At 43.6% G+C, this 16,384-nt stretch overlaps 1 protein-coding gene across 1 annotated transcript in view; it reads left to right on the top strand.

The window, feature by feature from the left end:
- LOC132385800 (E3 ubiquitin-protein ligase TRIM39-like) overlaps positions 1-16,384 on the top strand; it is a 51,641-nt gene that overhangs the window by 24,235 nt on the left and 11,022 nt on the right. The window contains exons 7-8 of the mRNA XM_059958022.1: positions 765-1,031; positions 8,595-8,696. The gene's annotated coding sequence lies outside the window, so the exon portion shown is untranslated. The remainder of the gene's footprint in view (positions 1-764; positions 1,032-8,594; positions 8,697-16,384) is intronic.

Here is a 16,384-nt window from a genome sequence, read left to right on the forward strand (position 1 = left end):
CGACTCTTAAACTCTATCCCTCGAGTTATGAAAGCTAACACCGCATAAGCTTTCTTAACTACTCTGTCTACCTGTGAGGCAACTTTCAGGGATCTGTGTACATGTAGCCCCAGATCCCTCTGCTCCTCTGCACTGCGAAGTGTCCTGCCATTTACTTTGTACTCTGCCTTGGAGTTTGTCCTTCCAAAGTGTACCACCTCACACTTCTCTGGGTTGAACTCCATCTGCCTATTCTCAGCCCACTCCTGCATCCTATCAATGTCTCTCTGCAATCTTTGACAATCCTCTTCATTATCCACAACACCACCAATCTTTGTGTCTTCTGCAAACTTGCCAACCCATTCTTCTACCCCCACATCCAGGTCGTTAATAAAAATCACAAAAAGTAGGGGTCCCAGAACTGACCCTTGTGGGATACCACTAGTCACAACCCTCCAATCCAAATGTACTCCCTCCACCAGAACTCTCTGCTTTCTGCAGGCAAGCCAATTCTGAATCCACCTGGTCAAACATCACTGGTTCCCATGCCTTCTGACTTTATGAATAAGCCTACCACGTGTAACTTTATCAAATGCATTACTAAAATCCATGTAGATCACATCCACTGCACTACCCTCATCTATATGCCTGGTCACCTCTTAAAAGAACTCCATCAGGCTTTTTAGACACGATCTGTCCTTCAGAAAGCCATGCTGACTGTCACTGATCAGACCAAGATTCTCTAAATGCCAATAAATCCTATCTTTCTGAATCTTTCCCAACAGCTTTCCCACCACAGATGTAAGGCTCAATGGTCTATAATTATCGGGACTATCCTTACTATCCTTTTTGAACAAGGGGACAACATTCGCCTCCCTCCAATACTCCGGTACAATTCCCGTGGACAATGGGGACATAATGATCTTCGCCAGAGGCTCAGCAATCTATTTCCTTGCCTCGGATGCAGAACTGGGAAGCGCAGATGGAGTTCAACACAGATGAAGAGGTTCATTTCTGCAGGTCAAATTTGAACACAGAATATAATATTAATGGTAAGACTCTTGGCATTGTGGACGGTCAGAGAGATCTTGGGGTCCATGTCCATACGACACTCAAAGCTGCTGTGGAGGTTGGCAGTGTGGTTAGGAAGGGGTCTGGTGTGATGGCCTTTATCAACCGTGGGATTGAGTTCAAGAGCTGTGAGGTGATGTTGAAGCGATATTTCTCCTAACCTGTACATAAGTAATTGTACCCCAACACGGCAGGGCTGTGCACTTAGTTGGACCCCACTTGGGAGTCCTGTGTTCAGTTCCAGTGGCCTCACGACAGGAAGGATGTGGATACTGTAGAGAGTGTAGAGTAGATTTACAAGGATGTTGCTCTTGGATTGTAGAGCATGCCTTATGAGAACAGATTGAGTGAACTTAGCCTTCTTGGAGCGACGGAGGATGAGAGGTGACGTGATAGAGGTGTATAAGATGGTGAGAGGCTTTGACCATGTGGATAGCCAGAGGCATTTTCCAAGGCTTGAAGTGCCTAACATGTGGGGACGTAGTTTTAGCTGCTTAGAAGTCGGTACTGAGGGAATGTCAGGGGTAAGTTTCTTACACACAGAGTGGTGGGTGCGTGGAATGCACTGCCGGCAGTGATGGTGGAGGTGGATACAACAGGATATTTTAATAGACTCTTAGATAGCGTCACGGAGGTTAGAAACACAGAGGGCTATATGATCGGGAAATCCGAGGCAGTCTCTAGAGTAGGTTACATGGTCGGTACAACATTGTGGGCTGAAGAGCCTGTAATGTGCTGTAGATTTCTGTGTTCTGTGTCAAAGACAGGCAGAGGGATTAGTTTAAATGGACAGGAAGACAGCATGAGAAGGTTGGGCCGAAAGGCCTGTGTTAGCGCCGTAAGTGACGGGTTCTGTCCCAGCCATCGACTCTATTCCCCTCAACAGATGCTGCCTGACATGATAACGTTCTTGAAAAGTTGCATTCAGTTCCGCTTAGCATTCTGTACAAAGGATGTTTTGTGCTGGAAGAGTGCAGAGGAGATTCATCATGATTGAGGGGGCTTCTGTTCATAAGTCCATAAGGCATAGGAACAGAATTAGGCCATTCAGCCCATTGAGTCAGCTACCTTTCCATCATGGCTGATCCCAGATCGCACTCAATTCCAGATATCTGACCTCCCGCCATATCCTTTGATGCCCTGACCGATCAGGAAACGATCAACTTCCACCTTGAATATACCCACACACTCGGCCTCCACCGCAGTCTGTCGCAGAGCATTCCACAGATCCAATACTCTCTGGCTAATAAAAAAATAAGCTGCTTACCTCTGTTTGAAAAGGTGGCCCCTCAACTTTGTGGCTGGGCCCCACCACAGGAAATACCTCCTCCACATCCACCTTATCCAGTCCTTTCAACATTCGGTAGGTTTCAATGAGATGCCCCGCATTTTTCTGAGTTGCAGTGAGCACAGGGTCAGAGCTGCCAAGTGCTCCTCATATTTTAACCCCTTCATTCCCGAAATCATCTTTCTGAACCTCCTCTGGACTCTCTCCAATGACAACACATCATGTCTGAGATGTGGGGCCCAACACTGTTGACAATACTCCAAGTGTGGCCTGACTAGAGTCTTATAAAGCCTCAGCATTATCTCGTTGCTGTTATATTCATGGGGTGAGATTGGACTGTGTTGATCTACAGGGGGATCTTGGAATCCGAGTTCATAACTCCCAGATAGTGGTTCCATTGTCAGGCAGTTATGTTGCAGTTGTATAAATCTCTAGTTTAACCACATCTGGAGAATTGAATTTGAAGACAGGAATAATGCGGAGGTTTTGGATGGTGAGTGGAAGAGGCTTAACAGGATGCTGCCTGGATAAAGTGAGACCGGACAATCTCGGGGAATTTTTTCCGGAGTGGCAGAGGCTGAGGGAGGTCTGACAGACGTTTACAGGAATGTGAGAGACACAGACAGAGTGGAGAGCCGGGATTTTCTCTCTAAGGAGGAAATGTCCAATGCCAGTGGGCATGAACTTCAGGGGAAAGGGGGAACACATCCTCATTGGACCTTTTTGCACTATTGAAGTATTTTGTAATTTAGTGCATTTTGTACCTTTTCTCTGCATAGCTGCTGTTGGAAAAAAAAACAATTAGAAAAGACAATAATGTTAAAAACCTGGATGTTAAAAATCAGGATGTTTAAAGAAGATTTGCGGTTCAAGTTTTGTTTTTCATTCCCAGAGTGGTGGGTGTCTGGAGTGAATATCGGGTGGTGGTGGAGGCAGATGTGATAGAGGCTGTTGGATACCACGTGGATGAGAGGAGAATGGAGGGATGTGCTCCTTGTGTAGGCAGAAGGGATTGGTTTAGTAAGGCATGAAGTGACCAGTTCAATTGGTTCAGAACAACACAGTGAGCAGAAGGGCCTGTTCAAGGACAAGTACAGCAAGCAGAGCAGGTAAACTGGATAAAGTGATCCCACTCAGAGAACAGACTGTGACGTCAGTGGATATATGCCGGCATCACAGTTCTCTCACCAAAGATACTTCACTGCTGGATAAAATGAAGTTTGTGAAGTTTATAACCAATCGGGTGAATTGTACTGATCAGGCATCCCATCCTACTGAGGAAATTAAAATTATTGTGAAAGCTGCAGAAAGGTATCTTGGTGTAACTGGTGTTTTGTGGGAAGCTGTAAATGAAGCTCTGAGTTGTGGGGGTTTCTGCATCCCAGTCTACTTGTGAAGATATGTAATGGGATTGAAATATTGAAGTGAAATGCAAGAAGCCTGATTTTACATGGTCAACACTTTCAGCAGTTTATTTCTGATTGGTCAGATTCTTCCGATGTTATATCTGTTCAGGAAACCTGCACATTTTAAGTTTTATTCCTGTGCAGGATTATATTGTCATTTGGCTTGACAGGTCAGTTGGTAGAGGGGTGGTGTTGTCAGTTTTATAAGGAAAGGGGCAGAGTATAGTGTTGTGAATGGGAATAAAATGCATCATGAACTTGTCGAAAATCTTGATTCAACAGGTATGTGTGTAATTTTCTTTTGAAAAATATTAGCTTTCTGAATCGTATTTGGAGGTTTGGCTATCCACTTTTCTCATGGAAAATGGTTGTAGTAGTTCCCATTCTAAAACCTGGATCTCCCCGTCTGATCCTCCTTGTAGGCCAATATCATTAAAGTCTCATTTATGTAAACTTGTAGAATGTATGGTAATCGAATGTTTGAATTATATTTTCGATAAAAGAGGTAAATTCACGTTTTATCAGAGGAGAATTTGGAACGGTAGAATAAGACCATAAGACAAAGGAGCAGAAGTCGGTCATTCAGCCCATCGACTCTGTTCTGCCAATTCATCATGAGCTGATCCATTCTCCCATTTAGTCCCACTCCCCCACCTTCTCACCATAACCGTTGATACCCTGGCTACTCAGATACCTAGCAATCTCTGCCTTAAATAACATTGGAATCAGTTTGGGTTTGGAAGATCATAATAGGAAAGTACAGTTAAATAAAGATGTTGTAATAGCAATATTTTTGATATTGAAAAGGCAAATGATATTTATTGAAGGATGGACTTTTGATTAATTTTTGGAAATGCAAATGAGAGGGCTATTGTACAATTTTTTCTGATTGTTTCTATTTGTACGTCTTGTAAAGGTCTGGATGGGCAAGTATGACATTGAATTCATGTTTATATTTGGAAGATGGTATTAGTAAAGCCAGTTAAATATAGATGTTGTAACAGCAGTATTTTTACTATTCAAAAGGCAGATGGTATTTCTGTAAGGAAAGAATTTTTATGAAATTGTGGAAATGAGGATGGAGGGGCTATTATCTAACTTTGAGTTGTTTTAATTGAACGTTTTGTGTCAGGTATGGGTGGGAAAGTTATATTCAGGTTGTTATGAGATAGAGACTGGGATCCCACAGGCAGTATTTATTATTTTATATTGTTATGAATCCCGTAACTGGAGAACTTACCAGCAGAGATAGAGAGGTCCGTTGCAGTCTGATGTCACTATTTTCAAACGTTTTACTCGTAAAGGGACACAAAAGTAGGGTTAATACATACATTTAGATAGTGCACATTGTCAACATTCAATCTAAAGCGCGGGTATAGTAATCATCATCATTAAGAAGTGAGCTCTGCTGGTGTCTAGGGGTTAATAGATTGTCCGTTGGAAATATAAAAGTCAGTCTGAAAGTCTGCAGGCCGCAGCCCTTTGAAAATCGCTGGGTTTTGCGTGGGGCGACCGAGAGAGAGAGATTGGGTGGGGGAGAAGAGAAAGAACTTGCCGAGTCTTGATGAATCTTCGGTGAAATCGGGGAAGCGTTGGTTCCCTCTCCCCGATGTTAGTTAAAAGCGGTTTCCTGTGATTCCAGCCACAAATTCCAATCCCGGAATCTAACGCACGTGGCTTCCTTCAGAATGGCATCCCGCTACTGCGGGATCGCTCTCTCGTGTCTTCTGGGTGCGTCTAAGGGACTGTCCCCCTGAGACTCTCCTTTATACTTCCTCACGGGGTCGCAGGTGTCAATCAGGTTGGGATGATGCAATCTCTCTCTCAACCAGCCCACCTTGCCCAAGGGCTTTTCACGTGGTCTCCATGAGACAATAGTTGCTGGCATCTTATTCTGTATCCCTGGTGGGACGTGCAATTTTTCACGTTCCTCTCTCTCTTACTTCCTGGGTCTACTGACCCCCCCCCTCCTCAAAGGGTGCTCTTGCGATTCTCACAAAGGAGGGGGCTGGGATCATAACAATATTATAATTAATAATATTTTTCTCTGAGACAGGTTTTTCATTGTGTAAATCTCTATGTGCAGATGATGGAGGTTTATGGATTAGAGGTAGAAATTTCACTTTTACTGTATATAGGATGCTTTAGCAATTAGTAAGGTCGAACAGTCGGCGACTAGATGGGATTTAAGCTTTCAGTAGCAAAAACACAAGTTATGTGCTTTACAAACAGGATTAATGGACCTGCACTTGATTGGAAATGATATGGTCAAACTCCTTAAAAGGTGTCAATGGTGAGATTTCCAGGCATGTGGACGGATAATAAGCTGACATTGAAGCACCTGATCAGAAAAGAATTGATAAATGTAAAGAAACATGAAATACTCTTCGTAATCCCTGTGAGTATTCTTGGGTGTGACATGAAAATATTTGATGACCAATCTCGTTTGTTTAATTGGATCTGTTCTTGATTATGTTTGTGGTTTATAGATCACCTTCCTCTTCAACTTTATGATGTTTGGTGTGATACATTTTGTGCTTTAAGATTGTGTTGTAGTTAAGTCAGGTCGTCCCCTGTTTCGGCTTTACTGGTTGAAATGGGACAATTGCCCTTACAGGGACAGAGGTTGAAGTTGACGTTAACAAATTGGATTTAACATCATGTGCTAAAGGGTGGTGGGGAACATCACAAGAAGAATGCTTTTAGTTCTGGGTGGCTGGGTTCTTATCACGCTGGGAATATGGGTGTATTGGGTGATACAATGTGTCCCACTGTAGCTTTCTCGGTAACCCCACTTTGTTGTTTTTTCCAATGACTGTAGTTAATTTTAGGTTACACAATTGGATTCCGTTCTGCCTGAGAGTCTGTTGGTTCACGAGTGTATTAATGAAAGTTATTATCATACGGTCAGCATTTTTACAGATGGATTAAAACGTAATTTAACTGGGAATGTTGGTGCGTCTGTTCTCATTTTTTTGTGTGTGCCTGAGTTGCAGGCAATGATAAAGAAATCACTTACCAGCCATTTGTGGGTCTATGAAGCAGAATTCTTTGCTTTGATTTTAGGGTTACAGTGTGTGGAGGAAATTGGTCCTTGCAAACTTGTAATTTGTTCAGATTCTCTTTCGGTTTTGATGAGCCTTAAAACAGGACATTCTAGCAGTAGGTCAGATTGACTGTTGGAAACTCATCAAGCATTATTTCACATACAAAGTTCGGTTCATATGTCTGCACCTTATGGGCCCTGCACATCGCACTGTTGAAGGAAATGATGGAGTTGACTGTTTAGCAACAAAACCTGTTAGAAGTTCAACTGTGGATATAGACATTCCACTTCGCAAATCAGAAGCTAAGAGGATGGTAGGGTTAAGAATTCAGGACTTATGGCAAGGTCTGAAGGAAAATTGCCATAAGGACTGATGCCTTTACAGAATACATAAACAAGTTGGGTTTTTGGAAGAAGGGCTTAAAACAGGAAGGGAAGGAATGATATTGACACGACTTAGAATTGTCAGCACTGTGCTTAATTATGCCTTGTATTTAATTAGAAAACTTCATTCTGTGTCACAGGACCATAGAACCATAGAACACTACAGAACAGAACAGGCCCTTCAGCCCTTCATGTTGTGCCAACCCATATAATCCTTAAAAAAAGTACTAAACCCACACTACCCCATAACCCTCTAATTTTCTTTCATCCGTGTGCCTGTCCAAGAGGTTCTTAAATACCCCAAATGTTTTAGCCTCCACCACCAACCCTGGCAAGTCATTCCAGGCACTCACAACCCTCTGTGTAAAGTAAAACTTACCCCTAATGTCTCCCCTAAACTTCCATCCCTTAATTTTGTACCTATGTCCTCTGGTGTTTGTTATTGGTGCCCTGGGGAACAGGTACTGACTATCCACCCTATCTATGCCTCTCATAATCTTCTAGACCTCTATCAAGTCCCCTCTCATTCCTTTACGTTTCAAAGAGAAAAGTCCCAGCTCTGCTAACCTTGCTTCATATGACTGTTGTGTACATTTTGTCATTATGAAACTTTTAAACACATACTATTTCAGTGTGAAGCAGATATGGGCGAAAAAAATCAAATGCAGTCTTCAGTACAATCTTTGAGGGGTTGATAGTTTTCAGATTAAAAACTTTATTAAGTTATAGGACTGACGTTAAATTAATTCACAGTATTGAACATGCAGAGGCATATAATAATGGAATCGTCCCAATTGTATCGGGACGTTACTCTGGGGATGACGACTTAACAGATGTGGCTGATGGATGTGGGAACAGCAGGAGAGATGTGTCCCACCGAAGAAGTTCTCCAATGGCGGGGGTAGGAATCCGTCGCTGACAAGTCAAGTTAACGACTGTGTTAACTCTAAGGAAATGGCATATAAGGTAGCAAAGGTGAGTCGGATGTTGGATTATTGGGATGCTCTTAAAATCCAACAAAAGGCAACGAAAAAAGCCATAACAATGGTCAAGACGAAATATGAGGGCAAACTAGCCAATAATATAAATCAGGATACTAAAAGTTTAGTTTTCAGTTACATGAAGAGTGAAAGGGAGATGAGAGTTGATACTAGACCACTGGAAAATGATGCTGGTGAAGTAGTAATGGGGGACAAAGAAATGGCAGATGAACTTAATGAACAATCTGCACTGTCTTTTCCGATCAGCACCACCCCCACTTGTCCCATTTAACCTGTTTCAGTTCGTGTGGACTGTAGCACCTGGGGGAGCTCAGGACCCTATTCTATTCTGTTGTTGGATGCGGTGAACGAGTTAAAATTAATGGATCGATAATTCTCATCTCATGATTATTTCACTCTCTGCATATTTACACTTACAGTGATCTTACTCCTGACGCCGGTCCCAGGACCCAACCCATTTACAGACCCGGAGCATAACGGGAGCAGATCCTCAGCCACTGGTTTTCATCCCCAGTCGCAAAGTAAGGATAAAGTTTCCCCGTGAATTTATTCCCAGTGAAGGTGTGGAGATGGGGCTTGGTTTCCGCGTTGTAAAATGAAACTGTCCCGGACTCGTAACTGAGATAAACTCCCACCCTCCCGGGGATGGGACCGGCAGCGAGACAGGACTCGGGGGAGGGGAGATCATGGGACATGTCACAATCCCGATGTAACACATCATAATTCCGCCCGATGACCCGGAATCCGGTGTCCGGACTCAGACTGACCCGTCTCTTCCTCTTCACAGACTCTGCGGCGACTCCCAGACCCCAGCCCCGATTCTCCGTCACCTCCACCTCCCAGTAATGTCTCCCCTATGTGAATCCCTCCGATCCCAGCATACAAGCCCGATTTGTGAATCTCTTCCCGGTGTCAGGGAGATCTCTCCGGGTCCGGGTACATCTCACACTCTTCTGTTCCTCAGACACCTCGATCCATGGATTCGCCGTTTCCACATCCAGGGTGACAGAGACTGGGAGGGGAAGCAGAGAATTAGAGAGTCCCCGGGCATTGTGGGAGACTCAGGCAGCACTGCCCCAGAGATTGGGGGAACACTCGGGCAAAGCGTCCCCAGGACCAGTGGAAAGCCCGTGGGCCTTCGGCGCAGTCGGGTTGCCGACAGGCAACCTTTCCCAGGGAAGCAGGTGGGCAACTAATATCTCTCCAATATCTTTCCGCTGGACGGAGAGCAGAGATTTACCGATCAAACAGACACAAAATGCTGTAGGAACCGAGCAGGTCAGGTAGCATGTGTGGAGAGAGATGGACAATCAACGTTTCAGATCGACATCTTCTCTGAAGAACAAAGATGAATAGGGGAGAGAGACAGCAGAAACGAGTGCGGGAAAGGGGTGGATTAAGATGGGAAGGGGGTGAGTGAATGGATTTAAACAAGAGGTCACAGAGGCTCTTCTAAACTTTTAGTATCCTGATTTATATTATTGGCCAGTTTGCCCTCATATTTCGTCTTGACCATTCTTATGGCTTTTTTCGTTGCCTTTTGTTGGATTTTAAGAGCATCCCAATAATCCAACATCCCACTCACCTTTGCTACCTTCTATGCCATTTCCTTAGGTTTAACACAATTAATACATGCCTTTTCCAGCTCAAACTGTAAATTGATTTAAAGTCAATCCCATAATTTAATAAAGTTTTTACCTGAAAACTATCTTCCCTCGCAAAGATTGTACTGAAGACTGCAGTTGATTTCTCTTCAGCCTTATATGCTTCATATTGAAATAGTATGTATTTCGACAGTTTCATAATGACAAAATGTACACGACACAGAATGAAATTTTCCAATTAGTTACACGGCATAATTAAGCATGGTGTGGGCATTTCTAAGTCGAGTCAATATCATTCCTTCCCTTGTTTTCAGACCTTCTTCTATAAACACTGCAAGTTTATGTATTCTGTAAAGGTGTCTGTCCTTATGTCCATTATCCTACGTCTTGCCATAAGCCCCTAATTCTTAACAGTACCAACCCTTTAGCTTCTAATTTGCTAAGTGGAAGGTCTATATCCGCAGCTTAACATTTAACAGCTTTTGGTGCTAAACAGTCAACATCATTTCCCTCAACATTGTGATCTGCGGCCCATAATGTGCAGACATATAAATCAAACTTTAGATATGAAATACCTACTGCCAGAATGACCTGTTTAAGAGTCATCAAAACCGAAATATATTCTGAGCAAATTATAAGGACCAATTTCCTCCCCCCACTGTAAGCCTAAACTGTTGGGAAAGAATTCTGCTTCCTATGCTGATAAATGACTACAAGTCATTTCTTTATCATTACCTGCAATTCAGGCACACAAAAACAGCCACACCAACATCCCCAGTTAACTTATCTTTTGATTCATCTGTAAAAATGGTTACTGTATCATAATAACTGTCATTAATATACTGATGAACCAACAGACTCTCAGGCAGAACCGAGTCCGATCGTGTAACCTAAAATCAACTGAAGTCATTGGAAAAAACAAGGTGGGGTTACAGAGAAAGCTACAGTGGGACATGTTGTATCATCAAATACACCCGTATTCCCAGTGTGGTAAGAACCCAGCCACACAAAACAAAAAACACTCTTTTTGTGATGTCCCCAACCATCCTCCAGCACACCTTTAACAGGATGATCATTTCATTGCCCTCTGAAATTAATCCAGAATGTTAACGTCAACTTGAACCTCCAGCAACACACACAAAATGCTGGTGGAACACAGCAGGCCAGGCAGCATCTGTAGGGAGAAGCACTGTCAACGTTTCAGGCCGAGTCCCTCCGTCAGGACAGGTATAGATGTTGCCTGGCCTGCTGCGTTCCAGCAGCATTTTGTGTGTGTTGCTTGAATTTCCAGCATCTGCAGATTTCCTGGAGTTTGAACTTGAACCTCTGTTACTTTGAGGGCAATTGTTCCATTGTAATCAGTAAAGCCAAAACAGGAGACAACATTACTGCACCTGAACACAATCTTAAAGCCTGTAATTGTATCACATACAAACATTGTTAATTTGAAGATGGATCCCATTCTCCATGTCATAGAAACACAAACATAACATGCTGACCGGTACTTGGACAGTCCATCCAAAAAAAAAACTCAGAAAAATTATACAATGTCCCCCTCACTCCTAATTTAATCAGAAGTCCTTTCTTCCATATCATTTCCCTTTTCAGTATCAAGACATACTGCTATTACGACATCTTTATTGAATTGTGCTTTCCGAATATCATCTTCCAAACCTAAAACTGAATCTAATGTCATTTTACCCTTCGAAATCCACTCTAATAAAACACTATATCAACACTCTTTCCAAAATATAACGCAAGTGCTTAATTACCAAACATTCCATCAGTTTACATAAATGAGAGATTCACGATTTTGGTCCATAACAAGAAGGATCAAATGGGGATCTACCAGGTTTTAGAATAGGTACGACTGCTGCCATTTTCCATGAGGAAAGTAGATGCACAATTCAAACATTTAATACTTTCACTAAAGAGAATTATATACAATTACAATTTCAAACATCTCTTTCCCGGGGACACCTGACCTGCATTATTAATAGACTTCTTCAATTTATACAAATAAATCTCTCCATCAGTGATACTGTCATTGCTACAGCTGACTTCGAGCACACACTGAAAAACATATCCCTACATTGTTTAACTTCTTCACTTAAATTATCCTGATTATGAATCTCAGCAAATGACCCAGCCAGTGACAATCCTGTTTCAGTAACAATCATTTTGCCCTCATTAAACAACACTGGAATATTATGATCCCCACAAATCCCCCCCCCCCCATTTTCAAAATCATATCCCAAACATCTCCAAGTTTGATATCCCTTCCAATATTATCTCCATATAACCTCCAGTAAATCACCTCTTTCCTCAACACGGCCTTTGCCCTTTTATTGTTAATAATGTAACTCGGAATCTGATGCACCATCACGTAAAAACTCTCATTTCTCCCAATTTGCTTCCTGTCCCGTTATAAATCCAAATGCAAACTCATAAATACAGGAAGGCTGACTGACGTTCACATAAACTAATCACCCTCAGGCGACAGGCACTGCAGCCAATGACAGCAGGGGTCAGTGTTAAATCTGAGCTACGATAGGCTGGAGGAAATCGGCCTATGATCAGCCCCTCCTCTTCCGCTTCATCGCCATGGCGGAGATCAGCGAGTCGCTTCTGTCAGTGTCACCGGCCTCGGCGCCCACAAGGACGGGGGTGATTCCCCTTCGCGCCTCGGTGGGTCTGTTTCGGTGACGTCGGTGGTGGCTGACGAAACATGCTTTGACAGGGAGCGAGCGAGGAACAATGACTGCAACTCCCAGAAGGCCCCACTGATGACATTGTGGTGTTGTTCAGGGGTAAGGTATCAAAGCAAAATGGAGGAAAATGTAATGCATTACGTTTTCTGTATTGTAACGTGCCTTCAATAAAAAATTAAATGGAAAGAGAGATTCCAGCGAGAAATAGAACATAGAACAATACAGCACAGTACAGGCCCTTTGGCCCTCAATGTTGTGCCGACCCTTAAACTCTGCCTCCCTAAGCTTAAATTCCTCCATATACCTGTCTAGTAGACTCTTAAACTTCACTCGTGTATCTGCCTCCACCACTGACTCGGGCAGTTCATTCCACGCACCAACCACTCTCTGAGTATAAAATCTTCCTCTAATATCCCCCTCGAACTTCCCTCCCCTTACCTTAAAGCCATGTCCTTTTGTATTGAGCAGTGGTGCCCTGGGGAAGAGGGCTGGATGTCCACTCTATCTATTCCCCTTAATATATTGTATACCTCTATCATGTGTCCTTTCATCCTCCTTCTTTCCCGAGAGTAAAGCCCAAGCTCCCTTCATATCTGATCATAATGCATACTGTCAAAACCAGACAGAATTCTGGTAAATCTCCTCTGTACCCTTTCCAATGCTTCCACATCCTTCTTATAGTGAGGTGACCAGAACTGGACAGAGTACTCCGAGTATGGCCTAACCAAAGTTTTATAGAGCTGCATCATTACATCGCGACTCTTAAACTCTATCCCTCGACTTAGGAAAGCTAACACCCCATAAGCTTTCTTAACTACTCTGTCTACCTGTGAGGCATCTGGATATGTAGCCCCAGATCCCTCTGCTCCTCCACACTTCCAAGTATCCTACCATTTACTTTGTACTCTGCCTTGAAATTTGACCTTCCAAAGTGTACCACCTCACACTTCTCCAGGTTGAACTCTATCTGCCACTTCTCAGCCCTCTCCTGCATCCTATCAATGTCTCTCTGCAATCTTTGACATTCCTTAGCACTATCCACAACACCACCAACCTTTGTGTCTTCTGCAAACTTGCCAACCCATCCTTCTACCCGCACATCCAGGTCGTTAATAAAAATCACAAAAAATAGGGATCCCAGAATTGATCCTGGTGGGACACCACTAGTCACAATCCGAATGTACACCATCCAGCACAACTCTCTGCTTTCTGCAGGCAAGCCAATCCTGAATCCACCTGGTCAAACATCCCTGGATCCCATGCCTTCTGACTTCTGTATAAGCCTGCCGTGTGGAACCTTATCAAATGCATTACTAAAATCCATGTAGATTACATCCACTGCACGACCCTCTTCTATATGGCTGGTCACCTCCTAAAAGAACTCCATCAGGCTTGTTAGACACAATCTGCCCTTCAGAAAGCCATGCTGACTGTCACTGATCAGACCATGATTCTTTAAATGCCAATAGATCCGATCTTTGTGAATCTTTTCCAACAGCTTTCCCACACAGATGTAAGGCTCAATGGTCTATAATTATCCAGACTATCCCTACTACCCTTTTTGTACAAGGGGACAACATTCGCCTCCCTCCAATACTCCGGTACCATTCCCGTGGACACTGAGGACATAATGATCCTCGCCAGAGGCTCAGCAATCTATTTCCTCGCTTCGGATGCAGAACCGGAAAGTGGCAGAGGGAGTTCAACACAGATGAAGAGATTCATTTCTGCAGGTCAAATTTGAACACAGAATATAATATCAATGGTAAGACTCTTGGCAGTGTGGAGGGTCAGAGAGATCTTGGGGTCCATGTCCATACGACACTCAAAGCTGCTGTGGAGGTTGGCAGTTTTGTTAGGAAGACGTCTGGTGTGATGGTCTTCATCAACGTGGGATTGAGTTCAAGAGCTGTGAGCTGATGTTGAGGCTATATTCCTCCTAACCTGTACATAAGTAATTGTACCCCAACAGGACAGGGCTGTGGGTTTAGTTGGACCCCACTTGGGAGTCCTGTGTTCAGTTCTGGTGGCCTCACTACAGGAAGGATGTGGATACTATAGAGAGTGTAGAGTAGATTTACAAGGATGTTGCTCTTGGATTGGAGAGCAGCGTTATGAGAATAGATTGAGTGAACTTGGCCTTTCTTTCTTGTAGTGACGGAGGATGAGAGGTGACCTGATAGAGGTGTATGAGATGATGAGAGGCTTTGACCATGTGGATAACCAGAGGCATTTTCCCAGAGACTCTTAGATAGGTCCATGGAGCTTAGAAACATAGAGGGTTATACAATCAGGAAATCCGAGGCAGTCTCTAGAGTAGGTTACAACATTGTGGGCTGAAGAGCCTGTAATGTGCTGTAGATTTCTGTGTTCTGTGTCAAAGACAGGCAGAGGGATTAGTTTAAATGGACAGGAGGACAGCATTGAAAGGTTGGGCCGAATGGCCTGTGTTAGTGCCGTAAGGGAGGGGTTCTGTCCCAGCCATCGACTCTATTCCCCTCAACAGATGCTGCCTGGCTTGACAACGTTCTTGAAAAGTTACATTCAGTTCCGCTTAGCATTCTGCACAGAGGATGTTTTGTGCTGGAAGAGTGCAGAGGAGATTCACCATGATTGAGGGGGCTTCTGTTCATAAGTCCATAAGGCATAGGAACAGAATTAGGCCATTCAGCCCAATAGTTCAGCCACCTTTCCATCACAGCTGATCCCAGATCGCACTCAATTCCAGATATCTGACCTCCTGCCATATCCTTTGATGATCTGACCGATCAGGAAACGATCAACTTCCGGCTTGAGTATATCCACACACTCGGGCTCCACTGCAGTCTGTGGCAGAGCATTCCACAGATCCAATACACCTTCGCTAATAAAAAACAATTATCCTGCTTACCTCTGTTTGAAAAGGTGGCCCCTCAACTTTGTGGCTGTGCCCCACCACAGGAAATACCTTCTCCACATCCACCTTATCCAGTCCTTTCAACATTCGGTAGGTTTCAATGAGATTGGACTTTGTTGATCTACAGGGGGATCTTGCAATTCGAGTTCATAACTCCCAGATAGTGGTTCCATTGTCAGGCAGTTATGTTGCAGTTGTATAAATCTCTAGTTTAACCACATCTGGAGAATAGCATTCAAAGACAGAAATACTGTGGAGGTTTTGGCTGGCGAGTGGAAGACGCTTAACAGGATGCTGCCTGGATAAAGTGTGACTGAACAATCTCGGGGAATTTTCTCCGGAGTGGCAGAGGCTGAGGGAGGTCTGACAGACGTTTACAGGAATGTGAGAGACACAGACAGAGTGGACAGCCGGGATTTTTTCTCTAAGGAGGAAATGTCCAATGCCAGAGGGCATGCACTTCAGGAGAAAAGGGGAACACATCCTCATTGGACCTTTTTGCACAATTGAAGTATTTTGTAATTTAGTGCATTTTGTATCTTTTCTCTGCATAGCTGCTGTTGAAAAAAACAATTAGAAAAGACAATGATGTTAAAAACCTGACTCAGAATGTTTAAAGGAGACTTACGTTTCAAGTTTTGTTTTTCATTCCCATCGTGGTGGGTGTCTGGAGTGAATATCGGGTGGTGGTGGAGGCAGATGTGATAGAGGCTATTAGATACCACGTGGATGTGAGGAGGATGGAGGGATGTGTTCCATGTGGAGGCAGAAAGGATTGGTTTAGTAAGGCATGAAGTGACAATTGGTTCAGAACAACACAGTGAGCAGAAGGGCCTGTTCAAGGACAAGTGCAGCAAGCAGAGCAGGTAAACTGGATAAAGTGATTCCACTCAGAGAACAGACTGTGACGTCAGTGGATATATGCCGGCATCACAGTTCCCTCACCAAAGATACTTCACTGCTGGATAAAATGAAGTTTGTGATGTTTATAACCAATC

The sequence above is a fragment of the Hypanus sabinus genome, assembly GCF_030144855.1.
Source record: "Hypanus sabinus isolate sHypSab1 chromosome X2 unlocalized genomic scaffold, sHypSab1.hap1 SUPER_X2_unloc_23, whole genome shotgun sequence".
Classification (NCBI taxonomy): domain Eukaryota; kingdom Metazoa; phylum Chordata; class Chondrichthyes; order Myliobatiformes; family Dasyatidae; genus Hypanus; species Hypanus sabinus.